This window comes from Octopus bimaculoides, chromosome 30 (assembly GCF_046866305.1).
Source record: "Octopus bimaculoides isolate indiv1 chromosome 30, ASM4686630v1, whole genome shotgun sequence".
NCBI classification, from domain to species: Eukaryota; Metazoa; Mollusca; class Cephalopoda; order Octopoda; family Octopodidae; genus Octopus; species Octopus bimaculoides.
Genome location: NC_142957.1, coordinates 17,384,317 through 17,409,143, shown reverse-complemented (window position 1 = coordinate 17,409,143; position 24,827 = coordinate 17,384,317). Strand labels below are relative to the sequence as shown.

General features: G+C 31.1%; 2 long non-coding RNA genes across 4 annotated transcripts; one reads left to right on the top strand and one right to left on the bottom strand.

The window, feature by feature from the left end:
• Positions 1-813: 813 nt before the first annotated feature.
• Positions 814-6,209, top strand: LOC149130244 (uncharacterized). Its single transcript, XR_016239180.1, has 2 exons — positions 814-3,526; positions 6,082-6,209. It is a non-coding gene; the product is annotated as an uncharacterized LOC149130244 (long non-coding RNA).
• LOC149130243 (uncharacterized) lies at positions 5,951-24,124 on the bottom strand. 3 transcript variants are annotated; one of them, XR_016239178.1, is made up of 5 exons: positions 23,312-24,124; positions 20,989-21,075; positions 17,580-17,692; positions 14,874-14,960; positions 5,951-6,146 (listed from the first exon to the last, which is right to left on the bottom strand). It is a non-coding gene; the product is annotated as an uncharacterized LOC149130243 (long non-coding RNA). The 3 variants fall into 3 exon arrangements; XR_016239177.1 differs by lacking the exons at positions 20,989-21,075; positions 23,312-24,124 and adding an exon at positions 20,470-20,910; XR_016239179.1 differs by lacking the exons at positions 14,874-14,960; positions 20,989-21,075; positions 23,312-24,124 and adding an exon at positions 20,470-20,884.
• Positions 24,125-24,827: the final 703 nt, after the last annotated feature.

Sequence of the window (24,827 nt, the reverse complement as noted above, 5' to 3'; positions counted from 1 at the left end):
GAAATTTATATGTCGTCTCTCTGTTTTCTTTCGTTGTTCAATAAAAAAGTTCGTTTCTTTGTTGTGATGTCCCGTACCCATGTTTGGATATGTGCATATATTATTATATGATGGAACGCCATGCATCTTTCTCCAAGTAAGTTTTATCATAATAATTACTTTCCTGTCTATCTATCTCTCTTGTTCTTTGGTTTCTATATATACAATATTTAAATATGATTACTTTCTATACATTTATGTATGATAGTTTAGTGTCTACAATGTTTAAGTACGATAATTTAGTGTCTCCTCCTCAGCTACATTTTGGTGTAAATAGTTTGAGGTTTAGTTCAGTAGAAAAAGTCACATCAAAATAGGGAAGGCCTAAAGATGGGTGGTAAGGCAGGTGTTCATTTTCAATTATCATAAATTTTAAAATAAAGTATTCTTTTCTTAAGCTTAAATGATAGAAAAATTTAATTAATTAAATAAATAAACAAAAAAAAAACATTTCGTACGAAATACCTGCGGCTAAAGAAATGCAGCTAGCTTTACTGATTGAGTGTTTACGAATCGATTGATACATGTAAAGCCATTCCAAAATGGACGGTCTTTGATGGAAGTAACGTGGACGGCCGATGAAGAATTAAGGATTACCTATTATGGCTGCAACAAGGTAGGCTAAAGAATAGAATCTTTTTATAACCAAGGTAGAGAATATGCGGCACATCGACCGTTTTCGGCCGAAACCTAAACGCGAAAACGGCTGAGGTGCCGATTGTTTACCTTCGCCATTGTATTTTATGCTTTACTTCTTTCCACGTACGAGCATTGCGACCATCGCACCTCAATGCGTTCTACACGAACAAATTGACACAAGAGTCTTAATTTTGGGTTTAATGTGAACACCCGGCTATATATACGTATGTTTATTGGCAAATATTAGGTTGTCCGCAAAGTTCGTGCCGATTTTAAAGGAAACGGAAAGGTCATTACAATTTTAATCAACCGAGAGTGAATCTCCATCTTTCCTTTAACTTGAAAATATCCTCTTGCCAGAATTGAGCTGGTTTCATGGCAAATAAGTCGAAAATTAAGCTACTATAAATCGGCACGAACTTTCCGGACAACTTTCTCTTCAATCGCTGCATTTGTCTAATGTTAAAAATCCTGTTGATGTTTTATATTGTGTTTGTGTAATCAATTGTTGCAGTTACTCTGCTTCATGTTTGGTTGGGGATTCTAGACTGATTAGTGTAATTGTGGTGTGGGCATTTGTGTATCACCCTTTTGTATTCCTTGTCCTTCATCTGGAGTCAGCGAGGGGCTACTGGCATCGACCACGTTCGAACGGTGCTCTTTTCATGCCCCCCTAAAGAACAAAAGGACTGCAGCTGGAAGTGCTCAGGTGTCACTGGGGCAGGCATTGACGATTCAGCACTTAGGAATGCTTCTGTAGGAGAAAATGGAGACCTTATTAAATATGCAGTGACCCCGAAATTTATGTCCTCTTAAGGGGTTTTTGCTTAATAAAAAAAATCATTGTAAATGTAGTGTTAGAGGGGAGAATAATTTGGTTAGGGGATATATTGGGAGCACTATTGATTTTAAAAGGAGATATAGGTTCCACATGAGCTCATTTTCGAATGCCAAGTACTCCAATTCTACTGCATTGGCATATTATATTCATGATTTGAAGAGGAGGAATACGAGCTATACTATTGAATGGTTAGGCCTATCCAAAGCCCCCCACACCTTAATGAATTTTCTTATGTGCTCCCTTTTTGTAATAGGTTTTTCTCAACATTCTTGAGTAGTTATAAAATTAAAATCAGATGCTTCAGAGGCCCACCTGAGCTGTGATCTTGAATTGAATCTGTAGCAAATTTTCTTTTATCTAAATTTAATTATTGACCTTTGAAATGGACAAGTCTTCACTTGAATCCACTGAATTCTTCTTTTGTCTGTTTATGCAATTGAACAATAACCAGAACTGTGAAGCCTTTCTAAGTTTTCTCCTGGATTCGGCATTCACAATGTGAAGCAATTGTAGGGATGGGCTTGGATGGACTCTGTTCTCGTTTCCTTACACTTTATTTTTATATATTATTTTAGTTCCATTGCCTTAAATTTTTAGTGGTGTATATTATTCATTCCATGTATTTTTCTTTGTTCGACTTGTGTTACCCTTTTAGCTTTTATTCGTGCATATGTGTATACTGTTGGCTTTTACCATTTGGGGCCCTGTTGTTTTGACCAGAGGACACCTCCTCAGCTACATTTTGGTGCAAATAGTTTGAGGTTTAGTTCAGTCGAAAAAGTCACATCAAAATAGGGAAGGCCTAAAGATGGGTGGTAAGGCAGGTGTTCATTTTCAATTATCATAAATTTTAAAATAAAGTATTCTTTTCTTAGGCTTAAATGATAGAAAAATGTGTGAGGAATTCAGTAGTCGCATTTAACAAAAATTAGTAGAAAAACACCTATGGGGTTAAATGTCATGAAATGTAAAATAGGGGAGTAACGCTCCAAGCAATAGTTGTATATTGCTTTTCCTTTTCTTTTTAATCAGGCTAGTTCATTAATGCTTCAGATCTGTACATGTAAATTTATTGGGGCAGGAATATAATCATTTTTGGCTGTATCTCTATGGGCAGACCTGAAGGCATGTAGTAAGGCTGTCGAAAAAAAGTATTGGTTAAAAGTGCTTATATGCTAAATTTACTTTTTAAATTTCAGAGTCTTTTTATTTGTAAATCAAATTTATATTAATGGGATGTAAGTAATTTTAACTTGTGTATATCTGATATGAATCACCAACTGAAAATCTAGGTTACTTTAGGTGAGCCTAGTAACTGATGGTTTTGGGGGTCTTGTTGTTTGTCACTCTTGCTGAGTCCTTGACAGTATACAACTAAGCTATTACTGTACATATATATTCATTTATTATGTCACATGCTAAAAGAAACGGGCCTCTGTGAAGTGCAGGCCCATTGCTAGTTCCACTCCAGTACCCGGTGCATCGACCTTGGGATAGGCTAAGGTACGGAATACAAGCCAAATGATTAAAGCAATAATAATACACTAAGGTTTACTTGAAGCATTGACAGGTGTGGTTATGTGATAGAGAAGTTTGCTTCCCAACCACATGGTTCTGGTTTCAGTCCCACTGCAGATATATGTGCGTCTGTGTTGGTGTTTACATCCTCATGAAAGACACAACATAGGTGGCAGGCCGTTCTGGTAAGAAAGCTTAGCAAGAGCCTATGTATACATTTTAATTAAAATATATTTCGTTTTTGCCAGATTAGATTTGTTTCATTAAATTACCAAATTTCTCGTCAAAGGTTAAATCCACATTTTCCTATCCTGCCCCAACCCCAACATAGAATACTTTCTTCCTTGTTTTTTCAATCAATAAAATCCACGTGTATCTCTCAGTGTTTCTGTCATGTGCTGTGAAAAAGGGGTAAGTGATACAAGGGATCATACAGCACTGCTTCATACAAACCTATACAACCCATGGGCCTGCAGATGACATGGAAAGGTAGGCACACTCTTATATATATATATATACACACACACACGCACACATATGCAGTCACTACTAGATTCATAATATATACAAACATACACAATGTTTAAGTGTCGTTACTACATATTTAGTTTCTATATAATATATACATACACACAAGCACATACATACATTACTTGATTCATAATATATACACATACATTACTCGATTCATATATATAAACACATTACTTGATTCATAAATATATACACACAAGCACATACAGACATTACTCGATCCATAATATATACACATACGTTACTCGATTCAGATATACACACATTACTCGATTCATAATATATACACATACATTACTAGTTCCATATATACACACACACACACATACAGACATTACTCGATTCATAATATATACACATACGTTACTAGATTCATATATACACACATCACTCGATTCATATATACATACATTACTCGATTCATAATATATACACATACATTACTCGATTCATAATATACACACATACATTACTCGATTCATAATATACACACATACATTACTCGATTCATAATATACACACATACATTACTCGATTCATAAATATACACACACATTAATAGTTTCATATATACACACAAGCACATATAGACATTACTTGATTCATAATATATACACATACATTACTCGATCCACAATATATACACATACGTTACTCGATTCACAATATATACACACATTACTCGATTCATGATATATACATACATTACTCGATTCATGATATATACACACACATTACTCGATTCATGATATATACACACACATTACTCGATTCATAATATATACACATACGTTACTAGATTCATATATACACACATTACTCGATTCATAAATATATACACACATTACTCGTTTCATGATATATACACAAACATTACTAGATTCATGTATACACACATTACTTGATTCATAAATATATACACACATTACTCGATTCATAATATATACACACATACATTACTAGATGCATATATACACACATTACTCGATTCACAATATATACACACACATTACTTGATTCGTAATATATAGACACATACATTACTCGATTCATATATATAAACACACAAGCACATACAGACATCACTTGATTCATATATAAACACATCACTCGATTCATATATACATACATTACTCGATCCATAATATATACACATACATTACTCGATTCATAATATACACACAAGCACACACATACAGACAGACATTACTTGATTCGTAATATATACACATACATTACTTGATTCAGATATACACACATTACTCGATTCATGATATATACACACACACATACACATTACTAGTTCCATATATACACACATACATATATATACATAAGCACGTACATACGTTACTAACTTCATAACATACATTACTTGATTCAGATATACACACAAGCACATATAGACATTACTTGATTCAGATATACACACATTACTCGATTCATAATATATACACACAAGCGCATACATACGTTACTCGATGCATAATATATACACACATACATTACTCGATCCATAATATATACACACATACATACATTACTAGATTCATATACACACACATTACTCGATCCATTATATATACACATACGTTACTCGATTCATAATATATACACATTACTAGTTCCATATATACACACACACATTACACGATTCATATATACACACAAGCACATACATAAGTTACTAGATTCGTAATATATACATATTACTCGATTCATATATACACATACAGACATTCCTTGATTCACAATATATAGACACAAGCACATACAGACATTAGTTGATTCATAATATATACACATACGTTACTAGATTCATAATATATACACACATTACTCGATCCATAATATATACACGTACATTACTAGATGCATATATACACACAAGCACACACATACAGACATTACTTGATTCGTAATGTATACACACATTACTCGATTCATATATATACACACACACACATACATTACTAGTTTCATATATACACACAAGCACATACAGACATAACTAGATTCATATATAAACACATCACTCGATTCATATATACATACATTACTCGATCCATAATATACACACATACATTACTTGATGCATAATATATACACATACAATACTCGATTCACAATATATATACATAAGCACGTACATACGTTACTAGCTTCATAACATACATTACTTGATGCATATATACACACACGTTACTCGATTCACAATATATACACATACATTACTCGATCCATAATATATACACATACATTACTAGATTCAGATATACACACACATACATACATTACTCGATTCATGATATATACATTACTCGTTTCATAATATATACACACATACATTCACACGTATAAAATACAGTACAACCGATGTTTAGTGAATCATTTTATTAACTTCATTATTATTACATATATGTCTGTGTGTATTTCCTTTTATTCACCAACAAATTATACAAACAAGATGTCTTCTTGGTTTGTTTTTTCTCTGTATTCTTCTTCTTCAGAATCCAAGCAGTTACTCTGGAGGACTGGACAAAGAAGTTAGCTTCAAGTTCATAAGTTCCTGGCTCTGAATATAAGAAAATACAAGAAGATGACAATATTAATGTGTCAATAAAGAGTTATAAAAACATTGTTTGTTATTATTTACACACATTGAGTAATCATACTTAAATATGTACAGAGTAATGATATTTAGATTCTAGATCATTTAAGTATTGTAATTTAGTTTCTACAATGACTAAGTATGATTACTTTCTACAACATTTAAGTATTGTAATTTAGTTTCTACAATGACTAGGTATGATTAGTTTCTACAATGACTAAGTATGATTACTTTCTAGATCATTTAAGTATTGTAATTTAGTTTCTACAATGACTAGGTATGATTACTCTCTACAACATTTAAGTATTGTAATTTAGTTTCTACAATGTCTAAGTATGATTACTTTCTACAATGTCTAAGTATGATTACTTTCTAGATCATTTAAGTATTGTAATTTAGTTTCTACAATGACTAGGTATGATTACTTTCTACAATGTCTAAGTATGATTACTTTCTAGTACATTTAAGTATTGTAATTTAGTTTCTACAATGACTAGGTATGATTACTTTCTAGATCATTTAAGTATTGTAATTTAGTTTCTACAATGACTAAGTATGATTACTTTCTAGATCATTTAAGTATTGTAATTTAGTTTCTACAATGACTAGGTATGATTACTTTCTACAATGTCTAAGTATGATTACTTTCTAGATCATTTAAGTATTGTAATTTAGTTTCTACAATGACTAAGTATGATTACTTTCTACAACATTTAAGTATTGTAATTTAGTTTCTACAATGACTAAGTATGATTACTTTCTACAACATTTAAGTATTGTAATTTAGTTTCTACAATGTCTAAGTATGATTACTTTCTAGATCATTTAAGTATTGTAATTTAGTTTCTACAATGACTAAGTATGATTACTTTCTACAACATTTAAGTATTGTAATTTAGTTTCTACAATGTCTAAGTATAATTACTTTCTAGTACATTTAAGTATTGTAATTTAGTTTCTACAATGACTAGGTATGATTACTTTCTACAACATTTAAGTATTGTAATTTAGTTTCTACAATGACTAAGTATGATTACTTTCTAGTACATTTAAGTATTGTGATTTAGTTTCTACAATGACTAGGTATGATTACTTTCTACAATGTCTAAGTATGATTACTTTCTAGATCATTTAAGTATTGTAATTTAGTTTCTACAATGACTAAGTATGATTACTTTCTAGATCATTTAAGTATTGTAATTTAGTTTCTATAATGACTAGGTATGATTACTTTCTAGATCATTTAAGTATTGTAATTTAGTTTCTACAATGACTAAGTATGATTACTTTCTAGTACATTTAAGTATTGTGATTTAGTTTCTACAATGTCTAAGTATGATTACTTTCTAGATCATTTAAGTATTGTAATTTGGTTTCTACAATGACTAAGTATGATTACTTTCTAGATCATTTAAGTATTGTAATTTAGTTTCTACAATGACTAAGTATGATTAGTTTCTACAATGACTAGGTATGATTACTTTCTACAATGTCTAAGTATGATTACTTTCTAGATCATTTAAGTATTGTAATTTAGTTTCTACAATGACTAAGTATGATTACTTTCTAGATCATTTAAGTATTGTAATTTAGTTTCTACAATGACTAAGTATGATTACTTTCTAGCACATTTAAGTATTGTAATTTAGTTTCTACAATGACTAAGTATGATTACTTTCTAGTACATTTAAGTATTGTAATTTAGTTTCTACAATGACTAAGTATGATTACTTTCTAGCACATTTAAGTATTGTAATTTAGTTTCTACAATGACTAAGTATGATTACTTTCTACAACATTTAAGTATTGTAATTTAGTTTCTACAATGACTAAGTATGATTACTTTCTAGATCATTTAAGTATTGTAATTTAGTTTCTACAATGACTAGGTATGATTACTTTCTACAATGTCTAAGTATGATTACTTTCTAGATCATTTAAGTATTGTAATTTAGTTTCTACAATGACTAAGTATGATTACTTTCTAGATCATTTAAGTATTGTAATTTAGTTTCTACAATGACTAGGTATGATTGCTTTCTACAACATTTAAGTATTGTAATTTAGTTTCTACAATGACTAGGTATGATTACTTTCTACAATGTCTAAGTATGATTACTTTCTAGATCATTTAAGTATTGTAATTTAGTTTCTACAATGACTAAGTATGATTACTTTCTAGATCATTTAAGTATTGTAATTTAGTTTCTACAATGACTAAGTATGATTACTTTCTAGCACATTTAAGTATTGTAATTTAGTTTCTACAATGACTAAGTATGATTACTTTCTAGCACATTTAAGTATTGTGATTTAGTTTCTACAATGACTAAGTATGATTACTTTCTAGAACATTTAAGTATTGTAATTTAGTTTCTACAATGACTAGGTATGATTACTTTTTACAATGACTAAGTATGATTACTTTCTAGTACATTTAATTATTGTAATTTAGTTTCTACAATGACTGAGTATGATTACTTTCTAGTACATTTAAGTATTGTAATTTAGTTTCTACAATGACTAGGTATGATTACTTTCTACAATGACTAAGTATGATTACTTTCTAGTACATTTAAGTATTGTAATTTAGTTTCTACAATGACTAGGTATGATTACTTTCTAGATTATTTAAGTATTGTAATTTAGTTTCTACAATGACTAAGTATGATTACTTTCTAGAACATTTAAGTATTGTAATTTAGTTTCTACAATGACTGAGTATGATTACTTTCTAGTACATTTAAGTATTGTAATTTAGTTTCTACAATGACTAGGTATGATTACTTTCTACAATGACTAAGTATGATTACTTTCTAGATCATTTAAGTATTGTAATTTAGTTTCTACAATGACTAAGTATGATTACTTTCTAGTACATTTAAGTATTGTAATTTAGTTTCTACAATGACTAGGTATGATTACTTTCTACAATGTCTAAGTATGATTACTTTCTAGATCATTTAATTATTGTAATTTAGTTTGTACAATGACTAAGTATGATTACTTTCTAGATCATTTAAGTATTGTAATTTAGTTTCTACAATGACTAAGTATGATTACTTTCTAGATCATTTAAGTATTGTAATTTAGTTTCTACAATGACTGGGTATGATTACTCTCTACAACATTTAAGTATTGTAATTTAGTTTCTACAATGTCTAAGTATGATTACTTTCTAGTACATTTAAGTATTGTAATTTAGTTTCTACAATGACTAAGTATGATTACTTTCTAGCACATTTAAGTATTGTAATTTAGTTTCTACAATGACTAAGTATGATTACTTTCTACAACATTTAAGTATTGTAATTTAGTTTCTACAATGACTAAGTATGATTACTTTCTAGATCATTTAAGTATTGTAATTTAGTTTCTACAATGACTAGGTATGATTACTTTCTACAATGTCTAAGTATGATTACTTTCTAGATCATTTAAGTATTGTAATTTAGTTTCTACAATGACTAAGTATGATTACTTTCTAGATCATTTAAGTATTGTAATTTAGTTTCTACAATGACTAAGTATGATTACTTTCTAGATCATTTAAGTATTGTAATTTAGTTTCTACAATGACTGGGTATGATTACTCTCTACAACATTTAAGTATTGTAATTTAGTTTCTACAATGTCTAAGTATGATTACTTTCTAGTACATTTAAGTATTGTAATTTAGTTTCTACAATGACTAAGTATGATTACTTTCTAGCACATTTAAGTATTGTAATTTAGTTTCTACAATGACTAAGTATGATTACTTTCTAGAACATTTAAGTATTGTAATTTAGTTTCTACAATGACTAAGTATGATTACTTTCTAGATCATTTAAGTATTGTAATTTAGTTTCTACAATGTCTAAGTATGATTGCTTTCTACAACATTTAAGTATTGTAATTTAGTTTCTACAATGACTAGGTATGATTACTTTCTACAACATTTAAGTATTGTAATTTAGTTTCTACAATGTCTAAGTATGATTACTTTCTAGTACATTTAAGTATTGTAATTTAGTTTCTACAATGACTAAGTATGATTACTTTCTACAACATTTAAGTATTGTAATTTAGTTTCTACAATGTCTAAGTATGATTACTTTCTACAATGACTAAGTATGATTACTTTCTAGTACATTTAAGTATTGTGATTTAGTTTCTACAATGACTAGGTATGATTACTTTCTACAATGTCTAAGTATGATTACTTTCTAGATCATTTAAGTATTGTAATTTAGTTTCTACAATGACTAAGTATGATTACTTTCTAGATCATTTAAGTATTGTAATTTAGTTTCTACAATGACTAGGTATGATTACTTTCTACAACATTTAAGTATTGTAATTTAGTTTCTACAATGACTAGGTATGATTAGTTTCTACAATGTCTAAGTATGATTACTTTCTAGATCATTTAAGTATTGTAATTTAGTTTCTACAATGACTAAGTATGATTACTTTCTAGATCATTTAAGTATTGTAATTTAGTTTCTACAATGACTAAGTATGATTACTTTCTAGATCATTTAATTATTGTAATTTAGTCTCTACAATGACTAGGTATGATTACCTTCTAGAACATTTACGTATGATTACTTTCTACAACATTTAAGTATTGTAATTTAGTTTCTACAATGACTAGGTATGATTACTTTCTACAATGTCTAAGTATGATTACTTTCTAGATCATTTAATTATTGTAATTTAGTTTCTACAATGACTAAGTATGATTACTTTCTAGATCATTTAATTATTGTAATTTAGTTTCTACAATGACTAAGTATGATTACTTTCTAGAACATTTAAGTATTGTAATTTAGTTTCTACAATGTCTAAGTATGATTACTTTCTAGATCATTTAATTATTGTAATTTAGTTTCTACAATGACTAGGTATGATTACCTTCTAGAACATTTACGTATGATTACTTTCTACAACATTTAAGTATTGTAATTTAGTTTCTACAATGACTAGGTATGATTACTTTCTACAATGTCTAAGTATGATTACTTTCTAGATCATTTAATTATTGTAATTTAGTTTCTACAATGACTAAGTATGATTACTTTCTAGATCATTTAATTATTGTAATTTAGTTTCTACAATGACTAAGTATGATTACTTTCTAGAACATTTAAGTATTGTAATTTAGTTTCTACAATGTCTAAGTATGATTACTTTCTAGTACATTTAAGTATTGTAATTTAGTTTCTACAATGACTAGGTATGATTACTTTCTACAACATTTAAGTATTGTAATTTAGTTTCTACAATGACTAAGTATGATTACTTTCTACAACATTTAAGTATTGTAATTTAGTTTCTACAATGACTAGGTATGATTACTTTCTACAACATTTAAGTATTGTAATTTAGTTTCTACAATGTCTAAGTATGATTACTTTCTAGTACATTTAAGTATTGTAATTTAGTTTCTACAATGACTAAGTATGATTACTTTCTACAACATTTAAGTATTGTAATTTAGTTTCTACAATGTCTAAGTATGATTACTTTCTAGTACATTTAAGTATTGTAATTTAGTTTCTACAATGACTAAGTATGATTACTTTCTACAACATTTAAGTATTGTAATTTAGTTTCTACAATGTCTAAGTATGATTACTTTCTAGTACATTTAAGTATTGTAATTTAGTTTCTACAATGACTAAGTATGATTACTTTCTACAACATTTAAGTATTGTAATTTAGTTTCTACAATGACTAAGTATGATTACTTTCTAGTACATTTAAGTATTGTGATTTAGTTTCTACAATGACTAAGTATGATTACTTTCTAGAACATTTAAGTATTGTAATTTAGTTTCTACAATGACTAGGTATGATTACTTTTTACAATGACTAAGTATGATTACTTTCTAGTACATTTAATTATTGTAATTTAGTTTCTACAATGACTGAGTATGATTACTTTCTAGTACATTTAAGTATTGTAATTTAGTTTCTACAATGACTAGGTATGATTACTTTCTAGATTATTTAAGTATTGTAATTTAGTTTCTACAATGACTAAGTATGATTACTTTCTAGATCATTTAAGTATTGTAATTTAGTTTCTACAATGACTAAGTATGATTACTTTCTAGTACATTTAAGTATTGTAATTTAGTTTCTACAATGACTAGGTATGATTACTTTCTACAATGTCTAAGTATGATTACTTTCTAGATCATTTAAGTATTGTAATTTAGTTTCTACAATGACTAGGTATGATTACTTTCTACAATGTCTAAGTATGATTACTTTCTAGATCATTTAAGTATTGTAATTTAGTTTCTACAATAACTAGGTATGATTACTTTCTAGTACATTTAAGTATTGTAATTTAGTTTCTACAATGACTAAGTATGATTGCTTTCTAGAACATTTAAGTATTGTAATTTAGTTTCTACAATGACTAGGTATGATTACTTTCTAGATCATTTAAGTATTGTAATTTAGTTTCTACAATGACTAGGTATGATTACTTTCTACAACATTTAAGTATTGTAATTTAGTTTCTACAATGACTAAGTATGATTACTTTCTAGAACATTTAAGTATGATTACTTTCTAGATCATTTAAGTATTGTAATTTAGTTTCTACAATGACTAAGTATGATTACTTTCTAGATCATTTAAGTATTGTAATTTAGTTTCTACAATGACTAGGTATGATTACTTTCTAGATCATTTAAGTATTGTAATTTAGTTTCTACAATGACTAAGTATGATTACTTTCTAGATCATTTAATTATTGTAATTTAGTTTCTACAATGACTAAGTATGATTACTTTCTAGAACATTTAAGTATTGTAATTTAGTTTCTACAATGTCTAAGTATGATTACTTTCTAGTACATTTAAGTATTGTAATTTAGTTTCTACAATGACTAGGTATGATTACTTTCTACAACATTTAAGTATTGTAATTTAGTTTCTACAATGACTAAGTATGATTACTTTCTACAACATTTAAGTATTGTAATTTAGTTTCTACAATGACTAGGTATGATTACTTTCTACAACATTTAAGTATTGTAATTTAGTTTCTACAATGTCTAAGTATGATTACTTTCTAGTACATTTAAGTATTGTAATTTAGTTTCTACAATGACTAAGTATGATTACTTTCTACAACATTTAAGTATTGTAATTTAGTTTCTACAATGTCTAAGTATGATTACTTTCTAGTACATTTAAGTATTGTAATTTAGTTTCTACAATGACTAAGTATGATTACTTTCTACAACATTTAAGTATTGTAATTTAGTTTCTACAATGTCTAAGTATGATTACTTTCTAGTACATTTAAGTATTGTAATTTAGTTTCTACAATGACTAAGTATGATTACTTTCTACAACATTTAAGTATTGTAATTTAGTTTCTACAATGACTAAGTATGATTACTTTCTAGTACATTTAAGTATTGTGATTTAGTTTCTACAATGACTAAGTATGATTACTTTCTAGAACATTTAAGTATTGTAATTTAGTTTCTACAATGACTAGGTATGATTACTTTTTACAATGACTAAGTATGATTACTTTCTAGTACATTTAATTATTGTAATTTAGTTTCTACAATGACTGAGTATGATTACTTTCTAGTACATTTAAGTATTGTAATTTAGTTTCTACAATGACTAGGTATGATTACTTTCTAGATTATTTAAGTATTGTAATTTAGTTTCTACAATGACTAAGTATGATTACTTTCTAGATCATTTAAGTATTGTAATTTAGTTTCTACAATGACTAAGTATGATTACTTTCTAGTACATTTAAGTATTGTAATTTAGTTTCTACAATGACTAGGTATGATTACTTTCTACAATGTCTAAGTATGATTACTTTCTAGATCATTTAAGTATTGTAATTTAGTTTCTACAATGACTAGGTATGATTACTTTCTACAATGTCTAAGTATGATTACTTTCTAGATCATTTAAGTATTGTAATTTAGTTTCTACAATAACTAGGTATGATTACTTTCTAGTACATTTAAGTATTGTAATTTAGTTTCTACAATGACTAAGTATGATTGCTTTCTAGAACATTTAAGTATTGTAATTTAGTTTCTACAATGACTAGGTATGATTACTTTCTAGATCATTTAAGTATTGTAATTTAGTTTCTACAATGACTAGGTATGATTACTTTCTACAACATTTAAGTATTGTAATTTAGTTTCTACAATGACTAAGTATGATTACTTTCTAGAACATTTAAGTATGATTACTTTCTAGATCATTTAAGTATTGTAATTTAGTTTCTACAATGACTAAGTATGATTACTTTCTAGATCATTTAAGTATTGTAATTTAGTTTCTACAATGACTAGGTATGATTACTTTCTAGATCATTTAAGTATTGTAATTTAGTTTCTACAATGACTAAGTATGATTACTTTCTAGATCATTTAAGTATTGTAATTTAGTTTCTACAATGACCAAGTATGATTACTTTCTAGATCATTTAAGTATTGTAATTTAGTTTCTACAATGACTAAGTATGATTACTTTCTAGATCATTTAAGTATTGTAATTTAGTGTCTACAATGACTAGGTATGATTGCTTTCTACATATTCCACTTACTAACAGTAAGTAATCATATTTAAATATTGTATATATAGAAACCAAAGAACAAGAGAGATAGATAGACAGGAAAGTAATTATTATGATAAAACTTACTTGGAGAAAGATGCATGGCGTTCCATCATATAATAATATATGCACATATCCATACATGGGTACAGGACATCACAACAAAGAAACGAACTTTTTTATTGAACAACGAAAGAGAACAGAGAGACGACATATAAATTTCCCTTCATCAGTTGTCCCGTCTACTCCGCGTTTCGAAGGAACAGTCGAGTAATGTATGTAGGTGCTTGTGTCTATATATTACGAATCAAGTAATGTCTGTATGTGCTTGTGTGTATATATGAATCGTGTAATGTATGTGTGTATATATTATGAATCGAGTAATGTGTGTATATATGAATCTAGTAACGTATGTGTATATATTGTGAATCGAGTAATGTATGTGTATATACATTACGAATCAAGTAATGTGTGTATATATGAATCTAGTAACGTATGTGTATATATTGTGAATCGAGTAATGTATGTGTATATACATTACGAATCAAGTAATGTATGTGTGTATATATTATGAATCGAGTAATGTGTGCATATATGCATCTAGTAATGTCTGTGTGTATATATGGAACTAGTAATGTATATATTATGCATCGAGTAACGCATGTGTATATATTATGGATCAAGTAATGTATGTATGCACTTGTGTCTATATATTATGAATCGAGTAATGTATGTATGTGCTATGAATCTAGTAACGTATGTGTATATATTATGAAATGAGTAATGTGTGTATATATCATAAATCGAGTAATGTGTGTATATATCATAAATCGAGTAATGTGTGTATATATCATGAATCGAGTAATGTGTGTATACATGAATCTAGTAATGTATGTGTATATATTTATGAATCGAGTAGTGTATGTGTATATATTATGAATCTAGTAATGTATGTGTATATATGGAACTAGTAATGTATGTATGTGTGTATATATTATGAATCGAGTAATGTGTGCATATATGCATCTAGTAATGTCTGTGTGTATATATGGAACTAGTAATGTATATATTATGCATCGAGTAACGCATGTGTATATATTATGGATCAAGTAATGTATGTATGCACTTGTGTATATATCTATGAATCGAGTAATGTGTGTATACATGAATCTAGTAATGTATGTGTATATATTTATGAATCGAGTAATGTGTGTGTGTGTGTATATATTGTGAATCTAGTAACGTATGTGTATATATTATGGATCGAGTAATGTGTGTATGTATGCACTTGTGTGTATATATTACGAATCAAGTAATGTCTGTATGTGATTGTGTGTGTATATATATATTATATAGAAACTAAAGAACAAGAGAGATAGACAGGAAAGTAATTATTACGATAAAACTTACTTGGAGAGAGATGCATGGCGTTCCATCATATAATAATATATGCACATATCCATACATGGGTGCAGGACATCATGAGAAGGAAACAAACTTTTTTATTGAACAACGAAAGAAAACAGAGAGACGACACCTGTAACAAAGAATATTTCCCTTCATCAGTTGTCCCATGTACTCCACGTTTCGAAGGAACAGTCGAGTAATGAATGTGTGTATATATTATGAATCGAGTAATGTTTGTGTGTATATATGAATCTAGTAATGTATGTGCTTGTGTGTATATATTATGAATCTAGTAATGTATGTATGCGCTTGTGTGTATATGTTATGAATCGAGTAATGTATGTATGTGTATATATAGTATCTTAAGAGAAAAGCTGAACATTAGAAGCATCAGTTGTGGCGTGTAAGAGAGACGAGTGCGCTGGTATGGACATGTGGTGAGGATAGCTGCGTGAAAAAGTGCCACTCCCTAACAGTTGAGGGAACCCGTGGAAGAGGTAGGCCCAGGAAGACCTGGACTGAGGTGGTGAGGCAAGACCTTCGTACATTGGGCCTCACCGAGGCGATGACTACTGACCGAGACCTTTGGAAATGTGCTGTGCGTGAGAAGACCCGGCAGGCCAAGTAAGATCGTTGCCAATGCCCCTGGACTGGCTCTTGTGCGAGTGTGGCCGTTTTCGTGCGGGTGACACGTAAAAGCACCCACTACACTCTCTGAGTAGTTGGCATTAGGAAGGGCATCCAGCTGTAAAAACTTTGCCAAATTAGATTGGAGCCTGGTGTTGCCATCCGGTTTCACCAGTCCTCAGTCAAGTCGTCCAACCCATGCTAGCATGGAAAGCGGACGTTAAATGATGATGATGAATCGAGTAATGTGTGTATATATGAATCTAGTAATGTATGTCTATATTATGAATCAAGTAATGTGTGTGTATATATATGCATCTAGTAACGTATGTGTGTATATATTATGAATCGAGTAATGTACGTGTATATATTATGAATCAAGTAATGTGCTTGTGTGTATATATGAAACTAGTAATATATGTATGTGTGTGTATATATGAATCGACTAATATATGTGTATATATTATGAATCAAGTAACGTATGTATGTGCTTGTGTATATATATTATGAATCGAGTAATGTGTGTATATATGAATCTAGTAACGTATGTGTATATATTGTGAATCTAGTAATGTATGTGTATATATTATGAATCGAGTAATGTATGTATGTGCTTGTGTGTATGTATATATTATATAGAAACTAAATATGTAGTAACGACACTTAAACAATGTGTATGTTTGTATATATTATGAATCTAGTAGTGACTGCATATGTGTGCGTGTGTGTGTATATATATATATATAAGAGTGTGCCTACCTTTCCATGTCATCTGCAGGCCCATGGGTTGTATGAAGCAGTGCTGTATGATCCCTCGTATCACTTACCCCTTTTTCACAGCACATGACAGAAACACTGCGACAACTTTGAAACTGAGAGATACACGTGGATTTTATTGATTGAAAAAACAAGGAAGAAAGTATTCTATGTTGGGGTTGGGGCAGGATAGGAAAATGTGGATTTAACCTTTGACGAGAAATTTGGTAATTTAATGAAACAAATCTAATCTGGCAAAAACGAAATATATTTTAATTAAAATGTATACATAGGCTCTTGCTAAGCTTTCTTACCAGAACGGCCTGCCACCTATGTTGTGTCTTTCATGAGGATGTATACACCAACACAGACGCACATATATCTGCAGTGGGACTGAAACCAGAACCATGTGGTTGGGAAGCAAACTTCTCTATCACATAACCACACCTGTCAATGCTTCAAGAAAACCTTACTGTATTATTACTTCAATCATTTGGCTTGTATTCCGTACCTTAGCCTATACCAAGGTCGATGCCCCACATCATACAACACCGGGTACTGGAGTGGAACTAGCAATGAGCCTGCACTTCACAGAGGCCCGTTTCTTTTAGCATGTGACATAATAAATGAATATATATGTACAGTAATAGCTTAGTTGTATACTGTCAAGGACTCAGCAAGAGTGACAAACAACAAGACCCCCAAAACCATCAGTTACTAGGCTCACCTAAAGTAACCTAGATTTTCAGTTGGTGATTCATATCAGATATACACAAGTTAAAATTACTTACATCCCATTAATATAAATTTGATTTACAAATAAAAAGACTCTGAAATTTAAAAAGTAAATTTAGCATATAAGCACTTTTAACCAATACTTTTTTTCGACAGCCTTACTACATGCCTTCAGGTCTGCCCATAGAGATACAGCCAAAAATGATTATATTCCTGCCCCAATAAATTTACATGTACAGATCTGAAGCATTAATGAACTAGCCTGATTAAAAAGAAAAGGAAAAGCAATATACAACTATTGCTTGGAGCGTTACTCCCCTATTTTACATTTCATGACATTTAACCCCATAGGTGTTTTTCTACTAATTTTTGTTAAATGCGACTACTGAATTCCTCACACATTTTTCTATCATTTAAGCCTAAGAAAAGAATACTTTATTTTAAAATTTATGATAATTGAAAATGAACACCTGCCTTACCACCCATCTTTAGGCCTTCCCTATTTTGATGTGACTTTTTCGACTGAACTAAACCTCAAACTATTTGCACCAAAATGTAGCTGAGGAGGTGTCCTCTGGTCAAAACAACAGGGCCCCAAATGGTAAAAGCCAACAGTATACACATATGCACGAATAAAAGCTAAAAGGGTAACACAAGTCGAACAAAGAAAAATACATGGAATGAATAATATACACCACTAAAAATTTAAGGCAATGGAACTAAAATAATATATAAAAATAAAGTGTAAGGAAACGAGAACAGAGTCCATCCAAGCCCATCCCTACAATTGCTTCACATTGTGAATGCCGAATCCAGGAGAAAACTTAGAAAGGCTTCACAGTTCTGGTTATTGTTCAATTGCATAAACAGACAAAAGAAGAATTCAGTGGATTCAAGTGAAGACTTGTCCATTTCAAAGGTCAATAATTAAATTTAGATAAAAGAAAATTTGCTACAGATTCAATTCAAGATCACAGCTCAGGTGGGCCTCTGAAGCATCTGATTTTAATTTTATAACTACTCAAGAATGTTGAGAAAAACCTATTACAAAAAGGGAGCACATAAGAAAATTCATTAAGGTGTGGGGGGCTTTGGATAGGCCTAACCATTCAATAGTATAGCTCGTATTCCTCCTCTTCAAATCATGAATATAATATGCCAATGCAGTAGAATTGGAGTACTTGGCATTCGAAAATGAGCTCATGTGGAACCTATATCTCCTTTTAAAATCAATAGTGCTCCCAATATATCCCCTAACCAAATTATTCTCCCCTCTAACACTACATTTACAATGATTTTTTTTATTAAGCAAAAACCCCTTAAGAGGACATAAATTTCGGGGTCACTGCATATTTAATAAGGTCTCCATTTTCTCCTACAGAAGCATTCCTAAGTGCTGAATCGTCAATGCCTGCCCCAGTGACACCTGAGCACTTCCAGCTGCAGTCCTTTTGTTCTTTAGGGGGGCATGAAAAGAGCACCGTTCGAACGTGGTCGATGCCAGTAGCCCCTCGCTGACTCCAGATGAAGGACAAGGAATACAAAAGGGTGATACACAAATGCCCACACCACAATTACACTAATCAGTCTAGAATCCCCAACCAAACATGAAGCAGAGTAACTGCAACAATTGATTACACAAACACAATATAAAACATCAACAGGATTTTTAACATTAGACAAATGCAGCGATTGAAGAGAAAGTTGTCCGGAAAGTTCGTGCCGATTTATAGTAGCTTAATTTTCGACTTATTTGCCATGAAACCAGCTCAATTCTGGCAAGAGGATATTTTCAAGTTAAAGGAAAGATGGAGATTCACTCTCGGTTGATTAAAATTGTAATGACCTTTCCGTTTCCTTTAAAATCGGCACGAACTTTGCGGACAACCTAATATTTGCCAATAAACATACGTATATATAGCCGGGTGTTCACATTAAACCCAAAATTAAGACTCTTGTGTCAATTTGTTCGTGTAGAACGCATTGAGGTGCGATGGTCGCAATGCTCGTACGTGGAAAGAAGTAAAGCATAAAATACAATGGCGAAGGTAAACAATCGGCACCTCAGCCGTTTTCGCGTTTAGGTTTCGGCCGAAAACGGTCGATGTGCCGCATATTCTCTACCTTGGTTATAAAAAGATTCTATTCTTTAGCCTACCTTGTTGCAGCCATAATAGGTAATCCTTAATTCTTCATCGGCCGTCCACGTTACTTCCATCAAAGACCGTCCATTTTGGAATGGCTTTACATGTATCAATCGATTCGTAAACACTCAATCAGTAAAGCTAGCTGCATTTCTTTAGCCGCAGGTATTTCGTACGAAATGTTTTTTTTTTGTTTATTTATTTAATTAATTAAATTTTTCTATCATTTAAGCTTAAGAAAAGAATACTTTATTTTAAAATTTATGATAATTGAAAATGAACACCTGCCTTACCACCCATCTTTAGGCCTTCCCTATTTTGATGTGACTTTTTCTACTGAACTAAACCTCAAACTATTTACACCAAAATGTAGCTGAGGAGGAGACACTAAATTATCGTACTTAAACATTGTAGACACTAAACTATCATACATAAATGTATAGAAAGTAATCATATTTAAATATTGTATATATAGAAACCAAAGAACAAGAGAGATAGATAGACAGGAAAGTAATTATTATGATAAAACTTACTTGGAGAAAGATGCATGGCGTTCCATCATATAATAATATATGCACATATCCAAACATGGGTACGGGACATCACAACAAAGAAACGAACTTTTTTATTGAACAACGAAAGAAAACAGAGAGACGACATATAAATTTCCCTTCATCAGTTGTCCCGTCTACTCCGCGTTTCGAAGGAACAGTCGAGTAATGTATGTAGGTGCTTGTGTCTATATATTACGAATCAAGTAATGTCTGTATGTGCTTGTGTGTATATATGAATCGTGTAATGTATGTGTGTATATATGGAACTAGTAATGTATGTGAATCGAGTAATGTGTGTATATATTATGAATCGAGTAATGTGTGTATATATTATGAATCGAGTAATGTGTGTATATATTATGAATCGAGTAATGTATGTGTGTATACATTACGAATCAAGTAATGTCTGTATGTGTGTGCTTGTGTGTATATATTATGAATCAAGTAATGTGTGTGTATATATGCATCTAGTAATGTATGTGTGTATATATTATGAGTCGAGTAATGTATATATTATGCATCGAGTAACGTATGTGTATATATTATGGATCGAGTAATGTGTGTATATATTTATGAATCGAGTAATGTGTGTATATCTGAATCTAGTAATGTATGTGTATATATTATGGATCGAGTAATGTATGTATGCGCTTGTGTCTATATATTATGAATCGAGTAACGTGTGTATATATTGTGAATCAAGTAATGTCTGTATGTGCTTTTGTGTATATATTATGAATCAAGTAATGTATGTATGTGCTATGAATCTAGTAATGTGTGTGTGTGTATATATAAATCTAGTAACGTATGTGTATATATTATGAATCGAGTAATGTATGTGTATATATTATGAATCTAGTAATGTATGTCTATATATTATGAATCAAGTAATGTGCTTGTGTGTATATTTATGAATCGAGTAATGTGTGTGTTTATATATGAATCTAGTGTGGTTATTGTTCAATTGCATAAATAGACAAAAGAAGAATTCAGTGGATTCAAGTGAAGACTTGTCCATTTCAAAGGTCAATAATTAAATTTAGATAAAAGAAAATTTGCTACAAATTCAATTCAAGATCACAGCTCAGGTGGGCCTCTGAAGCATCTGATTTTAATTTTATAACTACTCAAGAATGTTGAGAAAAACCTATTACAAAAAGGGAGCACATAAGGTGTTTGTCCAATCAAGTACGATTCCCTTAAGCATAATCTACATTAGCATTAACGTGTGTGTGGGGCTTTGGATAGGCCTAACCATTCAATAGTATAGCTCGTATTCCTCCTCTTCAAATCATGAATATAATATGCCAATGCAGTAGAATTGGAGTACTTGGCATTCGAAAATGAGCTCATGTGGAACCTATATCTCCTTTTAAAATCAATAGTGCTCCCAATATATCCCCTAACCAAATTATTCTCCCCTCTAACACTACATTTACAATGATTTTTTTTATTAAGCAAAAACCCCTTAAGAGGACATAAATTTCGGGGTCACTGCATATTTAATAAGGTCTCCATTTTCTCCTACAGAAGCATTCCTAAGTGCTGAATCGTCAATGCCTGCCCCAGTGACACCTGAGCACTTCCAGCTGCAGTCCTTTTGTTCTTTAGGGGGGCATGTAAAGAGCACCATTCGAACGTGGTCGATGCCAGTAGCCCCTCACTGACTCCAGATGAAGGACAAGGAATACAAAAGGGTGATACACAAATGCCCACACCACAATTACACTAATCCCCAACCAAACATAAAGCCCAGTAACTCCAACAATTGATTACACAAACACAATATAAAACATCAACAGGATTTTTAACATTGGACAAATGCAGCGATTGAAGAGAAAGTTGTCCGGAAAGTTCGTGCCGATTTATAGTAGCTTAATTTTCGACTTATTTGCCATGAAACCAGCTCAATTCTGGCAAGAGGATATTTTCAAGTTAAAGGAAAGATGGAGATTCACTCTCGGTTGATTAAAATTGTAATGACCTTTCCGTTTCCTTTAAAATCGGCACGAACTTTGCGGACAACCCAATATTTGCCAATATACATACGTATATATAGCCGGGTGTTCACATTAAACCCAAAATTAAGACTCTTGTGTCAATTTGTTCGTGTAAAACGCATTAAGTGGCGATGGTCGCAATGCTCGTACGTGGAAAGAAGTAAAGCATAAAAGACAATGGCGAAGGTAAACAATCGGCACCTCAGCCGTTTTCGCGTTTAGGTTTCGGCCGAAAACGGTTGATGTGCCGCATATTCTCTACCTTAGGTACAAAAATGTAAGGAATTCTATTCTTTGCCTACCTTATTGCGGCCATAATCAGTAATTCTTCATCGGCGCCGTCACGTCCACGTTACTTCATTCAAAGATGGTCGATTCTGGAATGGCTTTACATGTATCAATCGATTCGTAAACACTCAATCAGTAAAGCTAGCTGCATTTCTTTAGCCGCAGGTATTTCGTACGAAATGTATTTTTTTGTTTATTTATTTATTTAATTAATTAATTAATTAATTTCGTCTTAGAGGATTAGGAGTATTTAGGAGGGTTAGGAGTAGGAGGGGGACTGGAGTAGGAGGAAAAATGATAACGCGAAGTAAAAACCCGCCAGGGTCAATGGTCCGGCGATGAAAGAAGTGAAAGGGGAAGGGGGGCGCGAGTTCCAGCAGCGGGATTTGAACCCCGACTACTGCTCGCGCCCCATAGCCCCTTCCACGACTAACACCACTGTTCCATCTTACTGGCGGCAATTATGGAAGTAAAAATTAGGATTTATAAACCTAACTTTTCCCAGAATTCAATAAAAAAAAATTTATAGAACGACACCTTTTTGAAAAGAAAATTGTAGAACTACATCTTTTTGAATAATAAATTGTAGAACACCTTTTTGATAAAAAAAAAAAAAAAATTAATTGCTACAATGGTGTAAAACAGGCCTTGGAAGATTTTATTGACTCAAGGTTGCCAGGTACCGCTGAAATGGCAAAAGTGTATTGACAATATGGGTGCATACGTTCCAGCAAATCAGGAAGAAACTATAGAGAATATTTTATTGAGTTTTTCGTCTTATTTACTCAAGTTTCATTAATTTCATATCATGTTTGTTTGTTTGTTTATAGTTTCAGTTTAAAGCTGCGGCCGTACTGGTGCACCGCCGCCAATTTTCTCTGAGCCTCTTTCATTTGGCCGAGATATTTTAATTCATTTCTTTACATTTCTCATGTCTAGGGATGGATACTGATGTGTATTAGCGAGTTTTCTGGAGAATTCAAAAGGCAAATATGCCTTATCTTGTTCTTACTCGTTTTGCCCCAGCCAACTTTGTCCTTTACATGCTCAAAGAGAATTGGCGTTTAAATATGTCATTTTTTAACTACATTTTTGTTGGTGTCTCGGTGGTCTTGTGGGTAAAGGCATATGTAGATAACAATAACATCCTGGGCAGGTTTCAATATCACCCAGGGCCTGCGCGAGGAGGTTTTACGAAAATTTTTCACTTTTTAAAAAATCTCACAGGGACTGACAAACACACACAGAATCATACACAAACAATTATATATATATATATATATGGAACATAAAACGATTCTATATGTATATATACTCTTTTACTTGTTTCAGTCTTTTTTTGACTGGCCATGCTGGAGCACCGCCTTTAGTCGAGCAAATCGACCCCAGGACTTATTCTATCGGTCTCTTTTGCCGAACCGCTAAGTTACGGGGGACATAAACACACCAGCATCGGTTGTTAAGCGATGCTGGGGGGGGGGGGACAAACACACACACACATATATATATATATATACATACATATATACG